This window comes from Oenanthe melanoleuca, chromosome 1 (genome assembly GCF_029582105.1).
Source record: "Oenanthe melanoleuca isolate GR-GAL-2019-014 chromosome 1, OMel1.0, whole genome shotgun sequence".
NCBI lineage: Eukaryota > Metazoa > Chordata > Aves > Passeriformes > Muscicapidae > Oenanthe > Oenanthe melanoleuca.
Window position 1 is genome coordinate 46,693,640 of NC_079333.1, and position 14,070 is coordinate 46,707,709.

General features: G+C 46.5%; 1 long non-coding RNA gene across 1 annotated transcript in view; it reads left to right on the forward strand.

Annotated features, from left to right (window-relative positions):
* LOC130257775 (uncharacterized) overlaps nt 1-8,657 on the forward strand; it is a 57,137-nt gene extending 48,480 nt beyond the window's left edge. Inside the window, exons 3-4 of the long non-coding RNA XR_008841381.1 lie at nt 7,053-7,163; nt 8,267-8,657. This is a non-coding gene — a long non-coding RNA (uncharacterized LOC130257775). The remainder of the gene's footprint in view (nt 1-7,052; nt 7,164-8,266) is intronic.
* The last annotated feature ends 5,413 nt before the right edge of the window (nt 8,658-14,070 follow it).

The window sequence follows — 14,070 nt, forward strand, 5'->3', positions numbered from 1 at the left end:
GTAGTGGTTTCTGCAAGTAATGTACATCAGATCTTTGAGCAGCAGTGAAATTTGTGATTTTTTTTTTGACATCTACAACCTCAGTGGAAAGAAAGTGTGATTCTTGCCTTGTGTTTGCAGCTGAAACCGTATCAGGGACAGAAAAGAAGATGCACCTCTATTTTTTTAATCTTCTGCACTGCACAAACAGTGTTTTTCCAGTGTAAATTGAGAGGTGTAAGGCTCTGTGGGAGTGGTCTCCTTCTAGGAATTTATTTCATGTGGCTGTGAGTGGCTCAGCAAAATAGGATGGGAAAAAAAGAAAGAGGCCCAAATAACTGAAAGAGTGAAAGCACCCAGTGAACGAATCCCCACATTAAATCTCCTGTTTCTCCAAAAGAAAGGAAACCTTTCCCAAGGAGCTGACACCTACTTAGAGTGTTTTGTGTTTTGTTTTCTTGAGAACAGCCAAATTACACTAGGAAGTATGACCTGCCCAATCATAAGTCAAAACAAATAACTATTCTTGGGGTTTGCCTTTTGCCTGCTCAGTGCCAGTTTTTCTGTGCCCAGCAGGAGTCTATTAATAAATTCTCTGCAAACATGGAGGCCAGGGAGGCAGCTCCATGGCCCTGTTACCTCCACAGTGGCTGACAAAACGCAGAAGAGCTCAGCCAGCCAATGACCCCACATCCCAACAGGCTGGCACTCCATTTTCAGCCTTGCTAGCTGTTCTCAGTGCAGGGTTTCCTGCTTGATCTTGCCTTTCAAGGAGGAACTATGTCCAGTTCTCTTGTAGAAAGGGTGATTTTTAAAATTGTCCTTACTTGAAACAAAATAACTGTGTTGGGCAGCAGTGAAAACAGAGAGCTGAATGCAGTCTGGTGTGTGCTGTGCTGATGTGATGAGGCTGGGCCATGAGTCCAGCAAATTTTGCTCATTTCTGTTTGGTGGTAAGCTGCTCTGTAGAGTATTTTTCCTTTACCCTGGAGCTTCCTCCCAGGACCCTGCCAGTAACTTGATCTTGCTTTGATAAACCATCATGCAGACATGACATGAAACTGTAGTCCTAATGACCTGTGTGATTTAAAAATCAAATGACACTTTCTCAAGAGAAAGTTCTTTAGTTCCAGTGTTTTCCTAAGATAATTATACCAAGGCAGCGTATTACCCTCCCCTGTAGTTTCATTTATTGCTCACTTTGTCTAAACTCCTGCATGCCATTGCACTGCATTATTTTGTCATGTTCCACCCCATCATTTCAAAACAGCTTCCCTGTTTGTTTAAAAGTACAGCAAAAGCTTTAAAGACTTGAGGAAAGTGATGCCACATACTTTGTGTAATGATGTACAGCCTGCTGGTTCAATTTCACTGCCTTGTAGCACCAAATTATGAAACTCTTTACCTCTTCATCTCGCCTGTCTTCTGAGCTAGCAAGAGATAAACAGGAAAAAGGGGAGACACCTTCTGTTTGATATTGTCTGACTCTCAAGTCAGTTCAGGCTCTGATATTAATAACTTCCTGTTTTGCTGTAAGTCTTCTGATAAGTGAAAAGGCTCCGTGTGCTTTGACTTTTCATCCTGAACTTAGGCAACTGCCTGACTAGTGTGTTCTCTGGGCTGCAAATTCCAGTTTGATGCTTACCTCCAGGCCAGAATTTTTGAGCTGGAATTCAAATCACTGAAAATTTAGATGCCTAAATGCACAGTTAGTTGCCGATATACAAATGAACTGACAGCCAAACACTTGCTGATCCTGTAAGTGACTTGGGACTTGAGAGGGTAGAAGCTATACAAATCAGAATAATTTTATTTAGGAACTCAAATAAGCATCCCAATTTGAAATGTTGGGCTGTTGTTCATTGCTCAGGATGTGCTCAGAGCTAGAAACAGAAAAGAGGATCTGCAAAATAATGTGGAGAAAGGTGCATTTGTGTAATATCACTTGTGCAAGATGCTTGTGAAATGTAGTTTCTGTTGCATTGCATGTTTTTTCACACAGGCTTAAAATAGTAAGACCTTTTCTTTTCCAGCTATCTGTAGCAGGTTTACCCTGGTGGGTGCCAGGTGCCCACTAAGCCACCCTATCGTTTGCTTTGCCAATGGGACAGGGGAGATAATGAGATGGAGAACAACCAGAGGGTGAGATCAGGCAGTTTTATTACAGTGAAAGAAAAGAAATAAGTGAGAATCTGCACGTGCATAAGTGAAGGGAAAAGCCAGTCTCTGCTTCCCATCAGCAAGCCATGCTCAGACACTTCCAGGAAGCAGGACTTCAGTAATGGTTCCCTTCTATCAGTCCACAGGCCAGTTTGTTAGGGCTGTTTACCTGTTCAGGGGTAAAGTCCCAGGCAATGGAACATGATAACCTAGGAACCCACCCAAATCCCTCCACACACCCTTCCATCCAGGAACTGGGTGCCTCAGGGCACGTTTTAATAGCTCCTCACTTAAAGGTTGTTTTCTCTTGCACCAGGATGATGGCAAATTCCATGAATTCCACAGAATAACAACGGTGTTCGCTAATAATATTAACAGTATCAGACAGCTTATATAAGGATTGGCAGTGACCATGGGAGTCTGCATTAAAAAAATCATCACATTCAACATACAATAAAGGAAAGGAAAGGAAAGGAAAGGAAAGGAAAGGAAAGGAAAGGAAAGGAAAGGAAAGGAAAGGAAAGGAAAGGAAAGGAAAGGAAAGGAAAGGAAAGGAAAGGAAAGGAAAGGAAAGGAAAGGAAAGGAAAGGAAAGGAAAGGAAAGGAAAGGAAAGGAAAGGAAAGGAAAGGAAAGGAAAGGAAAGGAAAGGAAAGGAAAGGAAAGGAAAAGGGAAAGGGAAAGGGAAAGGGAAAGGGAAAGGAAAGATGTTCCCCACACCAGATCCAAAAATAACATCATCACAATACACAACAAAAATGGACAAACTACACAAAATCCACCCCTAGACCCTTCACTACAATTACAGTTCAAATTCCCCACTATCATTCTACTTGATAACACTGTTTAATACTTGTTTTGCCCAATATTTCTCCCAATAAATATCCCTATTGCAAAGTCCTTGTGACTGTCCACATTCTCCACCAAAAACTGTTGTGGTTTGACAGTGACCAGGCACCCACAAAAGCTGCTCACTCATCCTCCCCTGCCACAGGTCAGCAGAAGAGAGAAAAGTTTAATGAAGGCTTCATGAGTTGAGATAAGGACCGAGAGAAAAAAATTCCAAGGGCAAAACAGACTCAACTTGGAAGTACAAAGTGAATTTATTACTAACAAAGTCAGAGGAGGATAATGAGAAGTAAAATAAGTTGTTAACACACCTTTCCACCCCCAGCCCTTCCCTCCTTCCCACCCCCAGGGAACAGGGCAGGGGACAGGGTGTGGGGGTTTGGGTCAGTTCATCACCTGAGATTTTCTTCCACTCCTCAGGGAGAGGAGTCCTTCCCCTGAGAGGCCGTGGGGTCCCTCCCACGGGAGAGAGTTCTCTATGAATTTTTCCAGTGTGTTTCCAATCTCACGAGCAGCAGTCCTCCCAAAACTGCAGTTTTGCTATCTGCTTCCACGGGGTGCAGTCCCCCAGGGACAGGCTGCTCCAGCCTGGAAGCAGGGACCCCCTCTCTCCCCCAGGTCTCCCACTGGAGCGCAGCATCCTCCAGGCATCCACCTGCTCTGGCATGGGCACCTCCCCCAAGGGCTGTGGGTAGATCTGTGCATCCCCCATGGATCCCATGGGCTGCAGGGGCACAGCTGCTTCACCATGGTCTCACCATAGCCTGCAGAAGAATCAGCTCAAGCACCTGGAGCACCTCCTCCCCTCCTTCTGCACTGACCTTGGTCTCTCCATGTTGTTTCCTTCACATGTTCTCACCTCCTCCTCTTCTCTAGCTGGAATTAACACTGTGCACGCACCTCACTTTGTTTTGATTTTCTTCCTAAATCTGTAATCACAGAGGCGTTACCAACCTTTCTAATTGGCCAGCCCTGGCCAGCAACATGTCCATCCTCAGAGCCATCAGGGACTGGCTGTGCTGGACATGCTGGAAGCTTTCAGCAGCTTCTCACAGAAACCACCTCTGTGACCCATCCCCCAACTACCAAAAATCAGGCCATGCAAAACCGACACACTACAAGTTATTCAAATAACTTTCCTTGTGAATTGAACTACTTCCTGTGGATAATACACTGTTTTGCTACCTGCTGCAGAGGTAGAGTCCCCCTGAATGCCTAATGCCTGTGTGCTGCTGCTCTGCATGACTGGGAACAGTCTCCTGATCACAGTGTGAGACAGGAAAGCTTAGACTTAGCAGTTCTATGAGATTTACAAATCATAACAGCTAATCAAGATTTAAAGCAGCTCTGGACTGAAAAGGCTAGCAAGTGGTCCAGCTGTGAGTTAATTCATTAGTTGCAGTAAATATCCCTGGAAGAGCTTGTCAAAAGGAAATGTGAAGCAGCTGAAAAGAATCATCCTTAAAGTGAATGTCAGAGGCTTTTGCAGCTGTCATCCTGTGGACTGGAGACTCTGGGCATTGGAGAGAAAATGAGGGTGAAAGACATAAAAATTTGAGTACAGAGGATAAAGTACCAGTTCCCACTGAGTGATTATAAAGGAAGCAATCTCACCACTACAGGGACCTAATTAGAGGCTGAATCTCACAACCATCTAGCATCTCCTCCAGGACTCTGAGAAACCCAAACCAGCGAACGCAGCCCGCTCAGAGCAGCAGCAGGAGGAGGCTCTGCTGCTTCAGCAGCATGATGGAGTACCACATTTGTGTAGCTGGGGGCATTTCCAGTGTTCTTGTGTCCTGCTCAGTGCTCACTTAGGTCCAGAGGAGCCACATCGTTTTCTTGCCTGCCAGCACAGCATTGTCCTGGTCCTACAGAAGGCAACAGTAGGCTTCCACTGCCACATACCTGAGCATCACAGAGGAAAGGCACCAGGACCCCTTCCCCCAGACAGATAGATGTAAGAGTTAATTGTCAACATTAACAGGACAGGATTTTCACATTTTTATGACTGATCTGATAAATCACTATTTTTCTTGTTCTCCTAGACGTGCAGAACAATGTGAGTCCTCAGGCCCCCCTGGAGACACCAGTGCTGTCTGTCAGAGGTTCCATTTATGATTCACTCATGCCTTGGTGCAGGGCTCAGCTCCACCTCACTCCAGGAATTGCCCATCTGAGACACTGTCACCCTTCTCTCCATCTTTGTGGAAATGTGGAAACAGTGGTTTTAGTTTGACACTAAGCTTTAGCAGCAATGCCCACTCCTGCTCTAGCTGCTCCATCCTATCTCTGAGTTGCAGTCCATCACCTCATCATTGGTATGCCAAGCAGGGAATTCTCTGAGTTGGGTCTTTTCTTTGTCTGGTGATTATTTCTAAGCAGCAACAAGTTTTCACTGGATTTTGTTTATGACTGGCTCATTCTGGGTGCTGGTCCTTGGCACTTCCTTCCTGATGCCAGGAAGGGCTGTTCCAGCAGGAGCCATGCTGTAGGATGGGTGAGCAGCAGGGTCAGCAAGGAGGAATTCTTGTACCAGGTATTGCCATGACAGGCACTTCTAACCCTGTGAGGTTCACGGGCTGCAGGAATGTCTTCCATCATCGCTACTGCTAGCAGTGATATTTTTCTCTAGCAGGATTTTCCAGGCATAGGGAAGGTCTGTCTCTTCTGAGACAACTCAGACAGCTCAGGGAAGAGAAGGGATGACTGCTCAAGATGCACAGATGTATTGTGTTTGGGGGCCATTGTTTTATGGGTCTCCTCTGAAGCTGGGAGGAGATAGGTGACCTGCCCAGAGAGAGCTCAGCTGACATCTGACAAGGACATTTTCACAGCCAGGATAAACGGAGGCCTTTTGTTTTGTTCTAGGGAAAGCAAATTACTATTGTGAGACCAGGCTAGCCTGTATTTTACCATATGATACAAGCTAAACCACTTCATTTGAGGTTGTTATTTATTTGGGTCAATATGAAACATTTCTAGCATTTATTTTCCATTTTTGGCTGTCACATGCTGCCTGTGTATATGTTTTCTTCTCTAACATTCCAGATCTCCTCTCATGCAATATTTTAAATCCTTATTAAACTGATGCTGAAGATGGAGAGTATTAGTTACCTTCCATGACCACTCTGGCCATAATGACTTCCTTTGCTTGACAAGCTGATTACTTTGTCAAGGTGAATGTTAAGTCTATCTGGAGTATCTCTCTGTGTCTGTGCAAGACTGCATTTGCAAGCTGGTTTTTTATTGAACATGCAGTTTCTCTAGACACAGAATATATCTTTGAGGGGATATGTTTTCCCCCACTTTCCTTTTGAGAGTGATGTTGCTGCAGTTTATACCAATAAAATTTAGATGGCTGTATCTCTGAATTTGACAAGCTAGTGGATGGCAAGCAAACCCAACTAATGAAATTCCATTGATAAAGAAAATTCTCATCCGAGCAACTACCCAGAAAAGTAGAGATTAGGAGTTAATAAGAACTGCACCAAGTCTGCCAAAGCTGCTGGGGATGTGACCAAGACACTTCTGTGGAGCCAAAGAATCACTGCAGTGCCTGCTCCCTGCTGCCCTTCATCAGCAGGTTTGGAAGAGCAGCATCTCAAGGGAGTGATGAGGCTGATGGGCTCCCCAAAGTACCAGTTACAGGCAGTAGGGATCAGTCAGGAGCCTTTGTGACAGCTTTGCAAAAAATGCCTTAACAGTGCATAGACTCATTAAAGTAGGAAAGAAACTTCCAGTCAATTGTTACTGGGTTTGGTGTCTCAGATTGCCACTGGCATGGGCAGTCCCTAACCCCATTCACAGGGCTGGTGCTCAGCACAGGATCCAAGTGTGTCTCTGCTTGCCAAAGTGGCTGTAGGCAGAACCAAACTTTGCCATGCACAAGCCACCCAGGCCTCCAGTGAGCTTCAAATGTTCATATCCTGTATGATCCCTAAAAGAGGCCAGACAGCAAATGCACCAGGGAAGCTGTAGCATAAGTAGTGCCTTCAGATTGTCCATTGGATATAGTTGAGACCCAATAGCAAAACTCAAGTAAATAAAATCCATTTCTTAGCAGTTCCTGAGAGTGAACAAGTTGTGTTTTTTGTGAGCTGCAAGCCATGTCAAGTGGGGTGGATCTTCCACAGAGAGATTGCTGCCTCTGGCCCCAAAATATCCTTGTAAGAAGGTAAGAAAAACATTTCTCTTAATTCTTTCTAGATGGTACATTATGAACAACTATAGATATTAAGAATTCAGGAAACATTACTAAGCAACACAAAGAACAGAAAACAGTGTGTATTTTCTGAGAAGATTGGGGGAAAAGTCCTGTGCCACTGAATGCTTTGGGAGAATAAGTCCTAATAGCTACAGTAGCCAAATGTCACCAGGGACCAGCGTGTGAACAATTCTTTTGTAATATTATTTGGCAAATGTCTTAACATCTTGAGCTCATTGCAGCAAAGAAAGAAAAAGTTGGCCAGTGTTGCTTTCTGGTGGTACAGGTACATTAATTTCTCTAACCCTGTGTGGTGGTGTCTGACCATCTTGGATACCTGAGGGGCAGGTCAAAGGAAAGCAATGTGTAGATGTGATTTTCAAAGGCACCTATTTCCAGTGAGTGTGAATCTCATTCACTGTTAGGAATAAATCTTTTCCTGGCATATTGTAACAGAAACAGTAAAATAAACAAAAGCAGGGTATACTTTGTAAGATGAGGCAAGCCTTTGTAAGAGGTACCTTTGTAAGATGAATCTCAGGGTTACACTGCCCACAGGCAAACCAGCTCTGGGTGCCATGTGAGCACTGAGGGCAAATGCTGGGCTGCTCTTTTCCCAAGCAGATGCTGTCCTGTGGTTTCTCTCCTCACAGGAGGAAGGAGCAAAAGCAGCTTTTACCATCCAAGCACATGACATTCCTGCTGCTCCCGGGTGGAAAAGAAAGGGAGCTCTTCTCCACTCTGCCTCCAAGGGAAGGAAGCACTCAGGCTTCAGGAGAACCTTGTTCTCCACAGGGAGCTGCCCCAGCCATTCCCAGAGAATGGGAGGCTCCCCCTCTACTCTGCAGCTCCGAGCTCTGCCACTTTCTGTCCCTGGAAAGGCAGAGGTGGGGAGCAGGCTCCCAGCAGCTCCAGAGGAGCAGAGGGTCTCCGTCGCAGATGCAGGAGATGAAGGAAGCATCTCTGCGGTAAGGGCTGCAGGCAGGAGCAGCCACCAGCCTCCCCCGCAGCCGGCAGCACTCTGCTTTCCCCGCTGTTCATTATGTGAGGCCTGTTTTCCCGTCTCCCTGCAGGAGGCTGGCTCGGGACACTCCTGGTGGCTGCCACGGACGGTGGCACCCGGCACCGCCCGCTGCCGCAGGGACCTACTTCTGGGAGAGCCAAGGTAACCTCTCCGCTGGAAAGGGCTGGGACGGCGGCCAGCCCAGATTAATGGCATCATTAACGTCCCCAGTTTATTTATAGGCTTAAAAATGCCTGGGACCTGCGAACTGAGCACAGTTGCTCCGTGTAAGGCAGGGACTCACAGGTCTCCCGCTTCTGCCTTTCCCCTTCCTGCTATTTCCTTGTGATTGCTGCGGCTGTGAAACCTCCGGAGCAGGCACTGTTTCTCCTTGTGAAGCTACTTTGTAAACCTTCCGAACTGAAGGGATACATACAGATACTTTTTTTTTTTTTTTTTTTTTTTTTTTTTTTTTTTTTTTTTTTTTTTTTTTCTCCCCAAGAATGCTGTATTTGTCTGCTCTCCTTCCTCCACCAACTTTTTCTGTGCTCACTGTGTACTGTGGACCTTTTGGAGAAAATTCTCTTTTTGATGAATTCCTGAGGCAAAGGCTAAGCAGCCATCACAGGAATTAGTGTGAGCTTTGTGGGAGGGAGACTGAGATTCTCATAGCTGTGGAGAGCATGGAGAGCACTGAGGACATATAGGGCCCTAGTGAGAAATGCAGATGCAATTAGTGATCATGGAGCTCTTCCAACAAAAGCCAGCACAGCTAGCCCTGCTCCCAGGGCTAGCCCAGTCCTTCAGGAGCCTCATGGGACTGGTGAGAAAAGAAAAAACCACCCCAAGTGTGTTGGCCCCAGAAAAGGAGATTTTGGCTCGTGACCTGTGGCCATACTGCCTGGCCTGTTTCCCAGCAGTCAGTGAAAGGTAAGTGAGAAAGGAGACTTGTTGTCAGCAAGCACAAATCCAAGGGACAGGCTGTGTGACTGGGAGATAGATGGCTCCATGAGTCGGAGAAAAAAGTAAAAATGCCTGTCCTCACACCCATAAGCATGGATCACCAGTGTGGAAGCTGAGGTTGTTTCAGAGGACAGCCACCCTTCACTTCACTTGCTTTTTTGTTGTATTAATCTGAGATAAACTCCTGTGTCAGTCTCTGCTTGGCCCTTATATTCTAGGGATGAAATAAAGAAGCAGCAGAGAACCACTCAAACCTCTGTTGTCTTTTTTTTTCCCTCTGGGCAGTGAGGTAGGTACTTCAGGGCAGAGTGAAGGAGCCCAGCATGGTGGAAGGAGGGTTTCTCTGCCACTACAGGTGAAGCCACAACCCTGAGGTGTCCTCACCCTGCCAGCAACTGGTGGTTTTGAGGCATCTTCGGGCCTTGCTTTCCCCTTCCTCTCCTTCCCAGTTGGGTTCTTGGCTCCAGATCTCCTCCATCCCATCTTGGCCAGGCCCCAGCTCTCCTGGGATGGGGCTGTGATGAGGATGGGAATGCCTGTTCACATCTCACTTTCCACATCTGTTAAATGGGACCATGGCACTCCATTAACTTTATATGGAAGTGTTCCAGACCAGGTTGGATGGGTCTTTGAGCAATCTGGTCTGGTGGAAGGTGTCCCTGCTCATGGCAGGAGAGCTGGAACTGAATGATCTTTAAGGCCCCTCCCAAGCCAAACCATTCTCTGATTTTCTACAGTCCTTTGAAAGGCAAAATCAGAGATGCAACTCTTCAGCCATCCAATGATCTTAACTGGGAGAGTATTTCCATGCCTGATATACATGGGATCCTGTGTAATTTTAAAGGCTTTGAGGAAAAGGCAAGTCACGTGCAGCACCTGAGACAAAGGGGGGAAGGGGGAAAGGAATCATGTTTAACTGTACTCTATTTATTCCAGGAAAGAGACACATTTTATATGGTTGTGTCTCATCTAAATTCCTGAACATCTGACCAGAAAAGTCAGTACAACTTTCTCACTAGACAGATGTCAGACTAGGGGAGTGTCTTGTGACAAAAGAGACCATCTGCATCTCAAACTGATTACCTGCTTTGAAAAGTGAATACAAAAAGTAGAAGTTGCTTTTCTTAACAGGATGTCTAAACTTCATTTCAGGTCTGGGACAACTATCCCTGAATGCTGGTGCTACACAGCTTCTGTGGCATTACTCACCCCTGATACAGAAAGCAAGTGCTGGGCTTTTTTTCCTGTTTCACTGGGCTACACCCAGTTGTAACCATATTTAACCTTCCTTTTTCTAGCTGCCAACACTGGGTGGCACTAAGTAACTCCTTCTGACATTTTACAAAATTGACTAAAATCTTGAATCACATTGATTTGGCTCCACTATGTCCTGACAGCAAATGGTTTTGTTTGAGAAACTTTGGATCATATGGCTGCTACATAGAAACATCTGACTTGCATGGCATGTTTTGTACTTCCCTGGTTTGTTTGGTTGTTAAAACTTTCATGGAACTCTGGCCTTACAGCCTAGCAAAGGTTCAATGTGCTGTTGCACTTGAAAGCCAAATTTCCTGTATTGAGTTGAGAGCTTATGAAAGTCTTGAATATATGCACCTGAATATTCAATCTGTATTTTATGCCAGAGTTTTAAATAAGTCTGACTGAAAGACTGAGGTTGGAAGGCACCTCTGGAGATCACCTAAGCCAAGTCTTCTACTTGAGCCAGGTCAGCCAAAGCAGGGTTAACCAGGTGGTCCCCAGAGGGTTCCAGGATCCTGTTGCCAGCCCCAGAGTTTCCTTGTCAGTCTCTAAGCAGAGCCTGGACACTGCCATGTCTGCTGGCCAGCACTGCCAGCTGTGCTCTGTAAAAGTCCTGCTAAAATAAATCAGCTTTAGAAGAAGCACCCCCACAAACCCATGGCTGTCACCCCCACTGGCTGTGCTCTCCCTACAAGTGTCCCAGCCACCCTTTAACCAGCCTGTGATGGCTCCACTGAGCTCTGGGAGATGCTGGTGGGTATGGTGATGGAGGTGGCAGAAAATCAGGGCAAAGTGGGCTGTCCTCAGAGGACACCCCAGGTCTGTGAGGAGCCTGGTCTAGTGGGTGGCATCCATGCCCATGATGGGGAGTTGGAACTAAATGATCTTTAAGGACCCTTCCAACTCAAGCCATTCTATGATGCTGTGACTTGTGGCCATTCTCAGCTACATCACCTTGGAGCCCCACTGCCATGTCCTGATAACAAACATTACCATTGTTGTGCGTGTACCTGTCCCTAAGAAGGTGTTTACATTCTAACAGACAGCAGATGGCATAACCTGTTGGGATTATAAAGATTTGTGTCCTGAAAGGAGGACATAGAAACACCAGTGAGGGTAGCTAAAAATCCTCAGTACAGAAGTTAAGGGAGCAAGTCTTGACAGACTTGTCATGGCCATTCTGACAGCAGTGGGAGAGGTGCAGCTGAGGAAAAAGCTGCCCAGAGTGAGAGATGGTGACTGCTGAAGGTCCTTAATGTCTCCAAGCAGAGGAGCTGGCAGAGGGTGGGACCATCTGGTGGTTGCATTAGAGCCAGGGCAGCAATGGTCATACATGAAGCAGTATCTGCAGTATCCCTTCCCTCTCCTGTGGCAGTGGGAAGTAGAGCCATTGATGTCTGAAGAACAGCTTACTCACCGAAAAGTGCAGCTTCTGGTTGACCAAAGCTATCTGCCAATTGGTGTGCAATCATTCATCAGAATTAGCCCTGAAAATTAGAAACACAAAAATGGCTTGCTTTGTTGGTTTGGTTTTTTTTTTTTTTGGTTGGTTGTTTTGGGGTTTTTTTAGCTGATCTCAGAAGGAAACCTCAGCTGGAGCAAGGATTTACCTGACATTCTGTATCTTCAGAGTGTGGCCAAACCACAGGACAGTCTGCAAACAGGGGTCTCCTAACCCTCTTGCTCGGGGTATAATTATTTACACTGTTTATTGGGCCAGACAGAACAGGAATACCTGCAGGACTAAACTGCCTGCCCCAAGGAGTGGGCCTGGCATCTGATAGGCAGTGGACAAGAGCAGTTGTTTCAGAGCAGTGTTGGCTGTTCAGGGCCAGCCAACAAAACAAGGCTGATATCAGAGCATGGCACTTGACTCCAGCTTAGCTTGGCCCTCTGTGTTGTGCCTATGGACCTAAGAGCAAACCAGTGCTTTTGTAATTCCAGAGGACAGGATAGGTGTGTGTTGACCAACACCATGGGAACAATCAAGGACAAGGACCCAGAGTCAGCTGGGGAACTGTTTCTGACATTGTAGGCACATCTGACAGGCATAGCTACATCACCAACAAAGAGATGAACTCCAGCCCTGGATCTGTGCTCATTGTCTGCTGGGCTCTGTGCTAACTCTGAGGCTCTGGTTTGGATCACTCGAAGCAGCTGTTTCCAAGGTAAATGTTCTCCTTGGGAAGCAAGCTCTAGGCACAGTGCCTGCGAGCCCAGGGTGCCACTCTGCCCTGGCCTTCGTGAGCAGTGTAGGCACAGCCAGGCACAGCCAGACTCCTGCCTCTCTGTGTTCCATCTCAACATGCCTCTGGTGCTGCCTGGCACACTGGCTGTGATATTGCTTCCAGGAAAGCTTTTTAAAAATATTTTCCATATGAAAAACCAGAGAGGTTTGAACTTGCATCCTGTGTGCTCTGAGGCTGTGCTGTAGGCAGTGGATTGTAGTGGGTGATAGCTCCTCTTCAATGGCCTTGTGCCTGAGGACAAAGTTTCCTTGGGAATCTCCCTTTCCATTCCCATGAGGGTTTTGAGGTTGACCTGTATCATGCTTTTTTAGCCTTTAGTTTGAGTGCCAAACAGAAAATCAACTATTGGAAGATCTGCCGTATAAAATAGACAAAGGCCCTGAGAGGCAGAAGTTCTTTGGAAAGAAGCTTTGGCTTTGCAGGGATCATGAGGATTTGGGCAGAATTCAGACAGAGGATAAACCCCACTATCCAAGAGGACAGCTTGAGGAAAGGGAGTTGCACAGGATTTTTCCACTGCTGAAGGAGCCTTTGCTGTAATTCAGCTCGTGTTGATTATCCCTGGATGCTGGATTCTTAAAAAGTGATTGGTGAGATCACCCTGGAAATACAAACAGATGTGCCATCTGTTATGCAGTGTGGGAGTCTTAGAGGGAGGTTTTGCTGAAGCACAGTTGATCCCAACACTGAAATGAGACTTCACTCCTGTCACCTTCCCATTTACCTCCCCAGAAGCTAAACACCCCTGTGAACATATGAAGTGAACTGGTTGGATTCGCTGCCAGTGGACTGGAGCTGTAGTTCTGGCCAGTGGCTGGGTTGAGGGATGAGCTATGGTGGCATCTCAACCTTCAGGGGAAGACATGGTGCAGGATTTGCAAAACACTCTCCAAACACCTGAAATCCCAGAGTAGGAAGTCTGGGCTTCAGTCTGAACTTGTGCTGGGAGCATCTTTCCCCTCAGTGAAATGTAAACTAGAGGTGGTTTTCTTTCAGTCCTTCTGCAGAGTTGTTTCTTTGCTGTACCCCTGCCCCAAAATGCTCTCCCTTCATCCTGCAGTGACTCCCTGCAGGTCTCAAGGATTATCAGAAGCACTAAGCAGCTCTGAGACAGCAATTGCAATTATGCTTCTACAGCTGTGATTGTCCACAGCCGTGCTCTCTGTCTTCCTTCGGAGCAATGGAGGATTTTGAGGAGTGGTGCAAGAAGGCAACACATCCATATGCTTTCCTAGATGTAATCTGGCATCCTTGTGGCTGCCATGACCTCTGGAGAGCAAAGTGCCCGTTAGTGCAGCTTGTAGCAGTGCTGCCTGATAACCAGTATCTGCTCCCACGGGGGAGGCATCGCGGCGCTGGGGAGAGCGGGAGCGGCTTCCCTTTGATCTGCAGGGCACCTCTC